The sequence below is a fragment of the Betta splendens genome, chromosome 3 (genome assembly GCF_900634795.4).
Source record: "Betta splendens chromosome 3, fBetSpl5.4, whole genome shotgun sequence".
Lineage (NCBI taxonomy): Eukaryota > Metazoa > Chordata > Actinopteri > Anabantiformes > Osphronemidae > Betta > Betta splendens.
In genome coordinates this window covers 10,164,401-10,176,893 of record NC_040883.2, presented here as the reverse complement: position 1 = coordinate 10,176,893, position 12,493 = coordinate 10,164,401, and the positions used below count along the sequence as shown (strand labels likewise).

The following is a 12,493-nucleotide window of genomic DNA, read 5'->3' as shown; positions in this document are numbered from 1 at the left end:
GTTCTGATGAAGGTGGCTGGACATCAGAACCTGTTGCCACCACGACCCGAGGCTGAAGCAGTGTGGGACGTGGAACCAGGCCAGACGGTGTTAGTGGAGGTTCAGAGGAGCCCAGGGAGCGGTTCCGTCTATTCCTGTCTTGAGCTGAATCACGTTGCAGTCATCCGCTAGCATCCCATTAATAATTAAAACATTGTCTGCATAATCGGCTCCGAAATGGGCTTCGGTGAAACACTACAAAGCTTTTTGTGACAGTAGAACAGATTGTCAGGAAGCTGCAGCCACAGTTCATCTGCTCACTAAACCAGGAGTGATGGCGGGAGACCACACGGTGCGAGACGCCCTGACCTCATTCATTTCTGACCCAGAGCCCTCGCTGGTTTGGGGAAACCCGGCGCCGGCGTCCCATCATGGAGGCTTTGACAGGCAGCTGCTGGGAAATGGCTTCAAAGCTCCACGGATTTGAGTCAAATTGAGCATCTGCGATGTGACTCCACACACACACACACACACACACACACACACACACACACACACACACACACACACACACACACACACACACACACACACACACACACACAGTTTTATTTTATCCAACACTCTAATGAGTGGAATGTGGTTCATCCTCCACTGAGGAGTCGCTCAGTCTGACGGTGGCACTGGAGAAGAAGGAGCTGGAGCCCAGTCCAGCTATTAATACACGGGTGGTGGTGAGACAAGCCTCAGCTCCTACAGGGAAGGTCTGACATCGGACCTAGGAGGTATATTAGAACTGGACAGAGCGGTTGTCCACAAAGTCTTGGGAGTCGGTTCTGCAGAACTCCTTCATTCATCCAGTTTACTCACTGCTTTATTCGCTTCTCCACTTATTACTCTGCTCAGGGAGGAGATTATATAAACAGCCCTTCTCACCCACAGTCCAAGGAGACAGTGGTGAGTCACGGCACCGGACGCATCCATCACTCCCGGTCTGATATGACATCAGCTGTCAGAATAAGCCGCCGCTGGATGGATCAGCCCGCGGAGCCGTGACTTCCCTGTGACTCTGCAGAAACCAACCCCGCTGACGTTTAGGAGCGTTCAAAACAGAGAACGGACGGGGACGAGGAGCGTTTCCCGCCGTGGGCCTGGAGCTGGAGTGACACATCTGCACATGGAGCCGCCGAGGCCTCAAACATCTGTGTGACATCAACAGAAGGTCGCTGCGGCCGGGACGTCTGCGTCAGAGGCTGTAGAGGCGCCCTGTGAAGGCAGGAGCTGCCCACTCCTCATCCAGACGCTGGTCCGCTCTTCATCAGCTGCCATCAGAGGCCTCAAAATAGCTCAGCGCCGCTGAACAACTGCGTTAGAGAGACGGAGCTGTGGTAGAAAATAAGACAAAGGTCAGACCACAGTGAAAGTGAACCAGAGGGAGCCTTAAAATAAACAGCTGACGCAGGACAGCACGCTCACTGTCGCTGAAACCACACCAGGAGACACAAACACTGGTGGAACTGACCCGCTTCATTCATCAGTATTCCGCGCACTGACATCCAGCACCGGCGCAATATGAGAGATGATCCCCGGTAAGAGCTGCTCGGCTGGAGACCAGAACCACACTGAGTGAAGTGGTACCGGCAGTGATGAAAGGCGAGCGCTCCACACAACAACGCTGGTCATCACCATTTATGAGTCACCGTGGGATGAATTCTCTCCCAACCAGCATCTACTTGAAATGATTGACTGTCATTGGCGCGAGTGCAGGACTAAGCGGCACCGACGAACCGGGCTTTACTGCACCTGTGGGTGGACATCAGCCCCTTTACACAGCGGACTCCATCCTGTAACGAGGCTTTTACTGCGTCTCTACGCGGAGGTGACACGCGGCTAACAGAGCCTCACAAACAACCAGCAGCAGCAGACGAGCCCACAGCCAGGTCCAAGCGGGTCGGACCATCCCACAATGCAGCATCGGAGCTTTTACAAAGGAAGAATTCATTTACTGAATGGGAAGTTTTTCACACATCACTTAAGAGTGATGAATAAAAGCAGCTCAATGATTATCAGCTCCTGACTGACACCGGCCTGACGACGGTGCATTCAGGGACCACTTGAGGCAGTAGGAAAAAACTTCCAGACTTGGTCAGTTACAATATTTCACGTTCAGGTGGTGAAGGCCGAGCAGAACCACTCCAGATATGATGAATCCAGTTCAACATCAGAGACCAGCAGGAGTGGAGAGTTTTCCACAGCTCAGGTGGCGACATTAAAATGCTCACATTGTCGTGGCAGACAGCGAATGACTGAGAGTCACTTCAGCAGCAATCTGGAGAGTAATCAGGCCAATTTGTTACCTAAATGACTCGTGTCCCACTGGAGAAGCGCTGGTCTGAAATCAGCTCAGTGATTTGTCATGTTGACAGGAACAAAGCTGAAGCAGCCGTGTGAACAGCGATGCTTGGCAATGACTGATCAACAAATTACAATGTGTGATTGTGTGTCGCACGCACGCACACACACACACACACACACACACACACACACACACACACACACACACACACACACACACACACACACACACACACACACACACACACACACACACACAGAAGTTTTAAGAGTGAGTAAAGAACATCACAGTAATGAAACGTGTCGCTCAAATAGCTGAGCACTAAAAGCTGAATAAATAGAACCTCAGTCAGGTTCCACACCTTGCAGAACAATGTGGGACAGGTGGGTTCTGAAGTTTGAATCTGTGGACCATCAGAATTTATCTTTTGTGTCAAAACAACCCAAAGCCCAGAAGAACGCAGAGAGCCCACATGCCTGAGATGTTCTGGACCTCAGACAGAGAGACTGACGGACAAACACTGGGATAAATGTGTCTCAGACCTGTGGAAAAGACATCAAATCAAAGTCAGAGCTCACGTTCACATTCAGAGATGCCAAAATAAGAACGTGAGTTAAAGAACCTGACTTGGTGGTGATTCATTCTCTTTAAAGTTCAGCAGCTCTGTTCTGTGATTTTCCTCCGTTACACAGCATATTTCTAATCATGCGAAAAAAAGGAGATCAACAGCACAGCGGTCGATGCTGTTTGTTTGCAGTTCAAGTCGCCGTGTTGATTCGTACAGTTCAGTTGTGTTTTCCTGTGTCAGCGCTGGCTCCATCACAGCCTCCTCCACATTCCAGCCACACCTCCAATGCGCTTTATTTGAATAATATAGCAGATCATATAATTCGATGCAGCATGAGTCACTGATGAGGTACGAAATGAAAATTTGAAAAATTCATTCATTCAGCGGAGCAGAATTAATAGTAAAGTGCAGCCTCATCACCATTTTACAGCTGCATTTCTGAGGGCTCAGCAGTTGAGGAGCGTTTGTTGGCGTCTGATGCAGGACACCTGAGCATTAGCTGCTCATCATTACTGACGCCGAGGCTAACGAGAATCTCACAGTGTCGGCTCTGATAGAGTTTGTTGTTTAGTGGAAGCTGCTGCTGCTGAAACGGCCCTGAATAAAACGAAGGGCTGCGCCTCAGCTGCTTCAGCAGAGAACTCAGGCACAGCGATGACTCTGGGGACGTGGGACGGCTTCCGTGGCCTGTAAGTAAAGCATCGCCAGAGGTTTTCATTGTACAGTATTTTGTTCAGCGCTGTTGTAAATATTATCTTGTTATTTGGAGCTATATTATTACAATTTTGATTGATTTGATTGATTTGATAAGTGAAGGACACATTAAAGTCTGGATCCCCACTTTAAGTCTTTTCAGGTAGCAAAGCTTTTTACAGCTGGGGACTAAGTATTCATTTCAGCTGACTGCGCTATTGATCTATATTTGTGGGGAAATAACTTGTTGGCTTGCGATCAGAGATCCAGAAATCAATGAGACATTACAGTGAGGCCTCTCTCCCTGATCTGAGCCCACAAACCTACCAGAGAAACATGGACGGGTGGAAGCATCATTCCCAGTGAACGTCTGTGGGCCCCAGAGAGGTGGTTGTGCCCTTCTCTTCAGAACCAAGTGGTGAGAGTTGCATGTACTGACCCACTGCTAGCGTCTACTCCTCAGGTTCTATTATCACTGAAGTGTTTGATCACACGTCGTTTTGTCTTCAAGGTTTGAATCGTGTGATGAACAGAGGAGCTGTCGCAGGGAAAGTAAAGAGCTTCTCTGACCCAGCTGAAGGTCGACAAACACTGAATGCACTGCCAAGGTCAGCGGTGGAGCTCACAGCATTTGAGAGATAAGAAAACAAAGAAGAAATCTGTTTCAAGAAAAGGAAGAGGGAGATGACAATGAACCAGAAACCAGGCGGGTAAATGAAAACATGAGACCAGGACTGAGCAGGACTCACCTGGTTTGTCCACGGTGTGTGTGTGTGTGTGTGTGTGTGTGTGTGTGTGTGTGTGTGTGTGTGTGTGTGTGTGTGTGTGTGTGTGAGGGATGGACTCGGCCACAACGTGAGTCCAGACTCTGCCTTCGGGTCAGACGGAGTCGAGACTCTCTGCGGTTACTGGAACGTGAGAGGCTAATTGTCGAGAGACAAAATGGAACAAACTCTAATTAGCACATGATTAAGGCCTCGCAGCTGTAAAAAGCCATTAACCTTTATGGCTCCAGTTCACCACACACGGGAGGTTAAAACGAGGGAGCCGAGCTCCTCCTTCGCTTGTTACCCCTGCTCCTCCTGCTGCTGCGTCACCTCACACTCAGCGCCGGCTGCATTTGCTGGTGTTTTTCCCATCACTTCACAGACTGGCGGCGTCCAGAGACGCGGTTTTCACCTCAGAGGCTGATGTCCATCCTCCACGTGCACAGTGGCGGTCTCTGCTGCTGTTTCGGACCCAGCAGCTGGAGTTTCTGCCTGCACATCTGGCGAACCCCCCCCGAAGAATCCGACCTCCTGCTGCAGCGGAGGAGGTGTAATTACACCGTGTTACCTGTGCGTCTGCAGACAAACAGATGCCGCGTAATGAGCTGCAGACAGGCGAGAATAGAAGAGAACGGTTCTTTGAACGCAGCACTTTGGCGCCAAGCTCAAGCGAGAAGCACGGGTTATATCTGCTCCGTCTCTTCATCCTGGATCCTGGTGACGTTGAGGGGACGGGGGAAGTTTCCTTTCCTCACTCTGTCACAAACACCAAACAAAATCAACAAAAACAACAGCCTTTTGGGACCCTGAACATTTCTGAGCTGAGCCAAACCTTCGTTTGAGGTAAACAGGGGGCAGAACCAGAAAAATAACTGGAAACGGAACAGAGGGCCACTTGAGGTCCAGAACCCTGGAAGGTCCAGAATCCTGAGGCTATTATCAGTCAGGCTTCAAAGGAAACAAAAGCTGCAGGAAAAATCAATCAGACGCTTTATCAAACCTGCTGGGAATGAAATAGTGCCTGAAACCACACAAAGCAGCAGCCTGATGGAGCTGTGATGACCCCCCACCACACACACACACACACACAACGATGTGTGTTGACGTGTCGCTGGGTCGGCACCGGTCACCTGAAGGCTTCCAGCTGACGAGCGACCTTTAGCGGGACACGCGGCCAAATGAGGATCCGCAGACGGGGATGTTGCAAATTAGCATTTTGACAAGTGTTGACTTTAATTAGACACGATGATGCTGAACCGCAAACACAACCTGAGCCAATTACGGGAGATGCCGGCGTGCTAGTGCAGATAAGAGCTCATTAAAGCCCGTGCTGGATCCCACACCGCTAATGGTACCGAGCTACCACTGTGCATGCGTGGTTCTGACAACACGTGCCCACCGGGCCGAGACCCAGAAGGGAACCAGATGAGCCCACAGCTCAGGTGGGACACTGTGTGTGTGATCAGCTCCAGACTCTCCACCACTAACGTCCCGTTTCATCACAAACTCACCTCATAAGTCACTCAGACGTATGAAGGTTTGTCACATGAACAATAACTTCCTCTCTACGGGACATGATCAGCCTGTGATGTCATTTGGGCTGGAACCCGGCTGTGTTTTATTTCGGGTACACCTCAGCTGCGTGTGCCCGTCTGCATCCATCACCGTGGCAGCGTCAGGCAAAGCAATCTCCTCCTGCCTCCTCTCATCGCCTCCACGCAGCAGCTTCTGCTACACACAGAATATAAATATTTGGGTCCAGGTCACGTGGCTGGAAGTCCAAAATCGGCTTCTGTTGGTGGATCCGTTTCCTGTCTGTAGATCAGCTGGAGGCCGTTGTTTGTTTTGCCTCCATGAATGATGAATGATGATGATCCGTGGCCCAGCTGGGGGTTTCAGAGCTCCCCCATCGGACGCAGCTCACGTTGCTGGTTAGAGCGACTCCGGTAGCTAACGAGAGGCTCTGCCACCCGCCCTCCACATGTGGCCGAGAGCTCCTTCCCTTGAGACCATTATGTAAATGATCACAGCCACGGCGGCGGCGGTTATTTGCATGAATGAACCGGTGTGTATCACATTACTCTATTAGATGAACACACAAAACGAGGGCCACAGAGCTTCATGCTGCAGACAATTTTTTTTGTCCTGTCTGGAGCAGCTGAAAACATCAGAAGCAAAACAACATGTTAAACACATTATAAATATATAGATAAAAAAAATAATGATTAAAATAAACTAAATTTAAAACAAAGATACCTCTTCGGTAAACCTTTAACATCTTAGTGAGTAAATAACTGCAATATTGACTGTTAATATTGATGCTAGCATATACTATGTACTTGTGCATATATAATTATACATAATCACATAATACCTCCATACAATATCTCAACTTTCATAATCAGAGTTTAAAAACAGTGATAATGTCATGTTCTTACCTGTTGTCACGTTTTGGTTATCGCTGTGTCTGTTCAGCCCACGCTCAGCGCTAACTTTGCTTCCAGTCTCAGTTACATCAGCTGTTGGTAATCAGTAATCACGTATTTAACATCCAGTACTCACCATAGTCCTTTGCCAGATTGTGGTAGATTCATTTCCGCTTTCCAGCAGTTCCAGTTTGTGTTCCAGTTACCAGCCCTGTTTGTTCCTGACCTCGCCTCTAGCCCTTCTGTTTGCTGAGCCTTTCTGCTACCGACCTCGCCTGTCTGACCGTGTACGTGAGTCTCAAGTCTGTCCTGTACCTGTGATTGGAGCATGGTGAACATTAAAGCTCTTCTACTAAACCCTGCTGCCCTCAGTGCCGCGCGTGTGGGTCCGCTTTGTCAAACCGCCCAGCACTCCTGACAGATAATAGATGAGATGACTATGTATTGGTTGTGGTATTTATCTGGTTATTTGTCCCACTACAAGGTTAGTAAAGAATTCACACATTTGTTAGCATGGTCAATGTTTTCCAGACCTCTTTTTTTAACCGAGCATTCTTATTAATTATTTATTATATTTAATTTCAGTTCAAGATTCTGATTCATACAACATGTGAGGATGAAATAATTCTAGCATGCCTTTCCAGTCTCCCACAGAACATAAGGTGAGGTTCCTGGAGTATCGTTGATTTCCATAAAGTGATTTGCCCACTCTCACTCTCTTCACATAAATGATGAAGTCTTGATCACTGAGTAATGATGTATCAAATCTCTAATTCCTGCTTGGTGGTGTAACTGTCTTAGTCAAGGAAACAGAAACTGGTGCATGATCACTGATTGTAATAGAGTTAATACTGGTGTCACACATCGTGGCTCCTAATGATGGAGGACGAAGGTCACAGAGATGAAGGTCAACCATCATTCGGGACAATAGCCGTCACAGAGGAACAGGACACAGAAACATGGTTAGACTCACGGTTTTACACCAAACCACCATCTTCTGACCTGCCCTGCAGGAGGAAACGTGCCGACTCCTCCCATCATGCCTTTCATGAGCTTTGAGGCTGTGCGGAGCGGCGTCCTGCCGGGGCGCGTGTGACTCTGGTGCCAGAGCACATCTCTGGGCCCAGATGGCTCATTATGCCGGAGCCGTGGGCCTGGCAGCGCTGTAGAAGCTGTCCTACCTGAGCTCCAGCCCCGACGGCCCAGCGATGACAAGCCTGACAACGGGCGGTGGGATGAAAGCGCGCCGCACTCAATCACAGCTCTGCTCTCCCTCGGCTTCACGGGAGACGCCGATTGCTTATCTTTTCCTCCTGAAGATACAGAGAGCTAACAAAACGGCACCAAGACGGAGACGGAGGATTGTCATGAGATAATTAGCTGCTCCCGTTTCCGCCTCGTCGGGCCGGTTCCTGACACGTCGCTCAGACCCACTTGGATGATTGACCCACGGCCCCGGGCCGAGCCGGGACCGGCGCCGTTCGGCCCACTTCGCAATACATCACCACGTTCAGTGGAGGCAGACGCAGCGTCAGATGTCAGGAGGATCAGGAGGAACCAGAAACTGAAGATGATGTCACAGTGGGTGGAGCTTGTTCGGCTCCACAGGTCTCACTTTCACTGGACTGCCTCCACACGTGATGGATCCGGCCGCTAAAACCACAAACAGAAGAATGAGGCTGAACTAAAAGCGCTCACACGTCTTCATCTCTTCTTCCTCAAATGTCCTGGAGATGCTTCACGCCTCCCGGCTCATGACTGATGAGTCCCTGCAGATGCTCCGTTCGGTGTTTTACTGCCTTTGCCGTTTCATCAATTCATGGGCTGAATCCCCGGGGAGCGGAGTAAATCACCCAATTACATCCAAGCCCGTCACTGATCGCGCTCTCCTCTTCACGCGGCTCCGGAGCAGCAGAAAATGAAATACAAGCTCCGCTCTGCCGACGCGCACAGTGGAGGGGTTAAACATTAGCCATTACATTAATATTCATGCTTTTCAGATGTGATCAGAGGCGAATTCACGGTGAAGAGATGATGCCAAATGTTAGACTTCAAGTTCACCCGCTTCGGATGTTATCAGCCATTACGAATGGGCTGATCAGAACTTATCAGCGCATTCGAATGGGCCAGTAGGTGCCTGCTCTGCCTCCTCGCAAACAGCTAACAGCTAGCTAAGTTGCTACGTTAAGCAGCTTTAGAGGTTATTGTGGTTAGTGTTAGGGCTGGATAACGGGTGGGGGGTTCAGGTTATAGTTAGCTAACACAACACCGCTAGCTACTTGCTAAGTTATGCTCGCTAATAAATCAAAATCAAAAACTTCGATCCTCCCGTCGGAACAACAACCGCTCAACAGCGCCCCCACTGACTCTGCTGGTTAAATCATCCGAGCCGTGATCAACCTTACGGATCATTGACAACGATCTACCGCACCTATTCACCGCTGCCAGCAGGTAGATGGGCACCTACCGGCCCATACGTATGGGCTGATAACCACTGATAATGACCATTGAATGGCGTGATAACGTCCGAAGCCGCTCTCAAGTTGAGGCCTCATCGTTGTGAAGCTGTGAGTCGGGCCGTGTTCTGATAAATCACAGAGCGAGTTTCATTCGTATCTTGCTTCACAGCTTTTGTCGTTGAATGAGGTTAACTAATAAAAATTACATGATAATATTATGACTGGACTCCCTCTCGGTGGGTCGCTTGAATCATTCCTCAGCGCCGGTTAGAACCCGTGGCCGAGCTCAGGCCTGAGCCCAAAACAAGCCCAGAAATGTTGACTGCGTGAAGGCGCCGCCGGTGATTTATCAGCTCATTATTCCCCGGCTGCAGCGATCGGGAGACGTAATTATTCAAACCCTGTCAAACACACTGAGCATGGCAAGCACAAGCTCTTACAGCTGCTGCTGATTAAAAGGCGGCGCGGTGATGGAGGAAGCGGGCCCGGGGGGGGCCGTCGACAGGCCGCCTGCTCCCGCTCGGCGCCGCTCGTTTGTCAGCGCCGACCGGGGCCCTCGGCCCTCACACGGAGCTGCATTCGCTGCGCGTGGGTCGACTGGACGCCGGTGAGTTATCACTGTGCACGAGACCAAAGGGCAACTGGACCGGAGCCTTCAGGTGCGATCGGGCCTCTGGGTCTGGATGCACAACAGCAGGACACGCTCAACAAACCCAAAGAGGAAGCGCTCCACGTGTCGCGCTCAGCGGAGCCTGTTTCTGTCCGGTACCAGGTGGAGCGGGTCGGAGCAATCTCCTCTGTCATTAGTGCACGCTCCTCCTCATACGCATCCAGGAGGCTCCGCACATAAACAAGCACCGGGTTCACAGCTGAGCGTAGGGTCACAGTGAGAAACTCTGATTGTTCATTTGGGGGGGGGCGCGCGTCGCTGACTGGGAGGTGGAGGAGGGTTCTCCAGCTGGGACTTCATGCACACACAGGCGTGTTAACGTGAAGCCTGGAGCCCAGCGGAAACACGAGCCTCCTGCTGAACCCGGGACCCTCTTTGATTTCCCCTCCCCCACGTCGATCGTGGCTCTTTAAAAATAGACTTGTACGATATGTCAGAGGACTCTTAATATTTCATTCCTCCACTTAGCTTCACGAGCATCTATTATTCATCCAAGAGGTGGTCGCAATTAAGGGCCCTGCCAATCAGCCGAGCCCCGAGGGACCGAGGCGTCCCCGGGATGAGGACCAGCGATGTCGTGGCATCTGCTGTGAGACGTCTCGAAAGACGTGGAGGCAGAGCAAGGCAGCAGACGGAGGTTCCAGGATTCAAACCACCTGTCTGCTGAAGAGCAGCCTCAGCGATGAGTCCAGCTGCCTGTGAACGCAACACTGTGGTACAAACACGCCACGACCCCTCGACCTGACCTTTGACCTCAGACGTCTCCTTCCACGTCCCACCTCCTCTGCCTCTGGACGGGGGGGGGAAACGAGGGCAGGAAAATGTGGCCACTCACCCCCTGTGGGAGAGCAGAGTGGGATAAAGTGAAGGAGGGAGGAAGCAGTGAATCAGTGAAGGGACAGAGACGCTGCCGTTCGTCCAGGGGGACGTTTATCATCTGACTGTATACAATAACAATAATGCTTCATGAATACTTGTGTTTCATCGGTTTGGATAAAACGAGGCCTGAGGTCGACTGGGCAACGCCACCAACAGGACAACGCGGCCGGGTTCTGACTGGTTCTTGAGAAATCTGGTGACGCCAGACACCTCTGGACCTGCCGCCGTATTTGAGCCCGTCTGCTCTAAAAGGGGTGGTCCGATGTGAAGCAGAGCCGAGCCCTTCGGGCAGGAGGAGCCTGGGTCACAGGCACACGTCTTCTTCTGTAGATATAATAGAGCGGCTCTGCCAGGAGCCTGCGCTGCTGCTGAGAGATAGGCCTTTATTGTTTCCTTCTGAGGGATAAATCTCCCTCCTCCTCTTTGCTTAAACCACTTTAGAAGCCCTGATGTCTCCTTTTTCCTCAGTAATAAAGTCTGTGAGGGAGTCCACATCAGCCACAGAGTCACCATAAAACGGGATTTATAAGACGCAAACACTCGGCACCGATGTTAATCTGCAAGGTGAGGAGCCAAGGTGACGGTTCTGGTGACGCACGGCGCAGAACGTGGACTCGGTCCATCCACAGGAACCTCGTGCACGAGGACGCTCGGTGCTGTCATGGCGCGTCGTCAGAACCGAACGCAGAACCTCGGCCCGAGCGGGTCCCGGTGTGAGTCGGAGCTGCCGTTCATAAGTCACGGACTAATTCAGGCCTCCCGGCGCCAGCTGCAGATGAATGCTCCGACCCGCAGAGTAAACAAGGTTCTGAAGCCGTGCTAATATTACCCGGCTGGGTAAAACCGGAACCAATCGCTCGCTTTCTCCCCCCGTCTCATTTCTCCACACCGTGACGGGAAACGCTGCCACTGCTAAATAGTTCCTGAGGAATGGAAGCAATTTTGAAAGCAGCCGCGATAGATTATCCTGCGAGGCCGTAACCTTCATTACACCACAAAACAGTTCCTCCTCCAAATCATTTGCGCTGCTGGTTATGAAATGCTAGAAAATCCTCGCCGTTGATGAACAGCTTTACACCAAACAGATTCACTTTAGAGGTAAAACCGTCATAGAACAACACAATGTAGATGCTTAAAGTGACATGTAGGATTAAATTATTATAATAGATAAAATACGCACATTTCATGGAAAAAAATCAATTTAATATTGGAGTGTTGACCACCGTTTTCAACCTGCAACCTGAAGCTTTAATATTCACAGTCCACGGGTCGAACCGTCGACCCGTCCCGTCAGGCAATTAGCGGGAACATTCACGCAACCATGCGAGCGTCGAACAGCATCGACTTCGGTGTCGGGTGGCGCGTGCGAGCAGCGCTCTGCTCGCTGACCGGGCTCGGCAGCAGGAGCTGAGCCTCTCCTCCGTGCAGCTGATCCGCCCAGAGGGCAGAAGGACGCGCTGCAGCGGCTCAGGTCCAACGGAACCGGACAACAGCCGGATGAAGGACGAGCGCAAAGCCGCAGCTAAAGTCTGCGAATGCGATTCATAATTTAATACATGATTAACTCCATTCACTACAACTTAGTTCTATATAATGGAGTCAGTTCTCCGTGACTGGCGGATTTGCTGGAGCTCAGTCAGTTCAGTCTGAAATAACTTGTGTTTCCAGCTATTGCACGGATCCTGTACTGACGGCG

At 50.7% G+C, this 12,493-nt stretch overlaps 1 long non-coding RNA gene across 2 annotated transcripts; it reads right to left on the bottom strand.

Moving 5' to 3' along the window:
• Window positions 1-495: 495 nt before the first annotated feature.
• LOC121202136 (uncharacterized) lies at window positions 496-12,372 on the bottom strand. 2 transcript variants are annotated; one of them, XR_005897493.2, is made up of 4 exons: window positions 5,196-12,372; window positions 3,924-5,119; window positions 2,697-3,590; window positions 496-1,362 (listed from the first exon to the last, which is right to left on the bottom strand). It is a non-coding gene; the product is annotated as an uncharacterized LOC121202136 (long non-coding RNA). The 2 variants fall into 2 exon arrangements; XR_008694257.1 differs by having other exon boundaries at window positions 3,924-5,329; window positions 5,875-12,372.
• Between the last annotated feature and the right edge of the window lie 121 nt (window positions 12,373-12,493).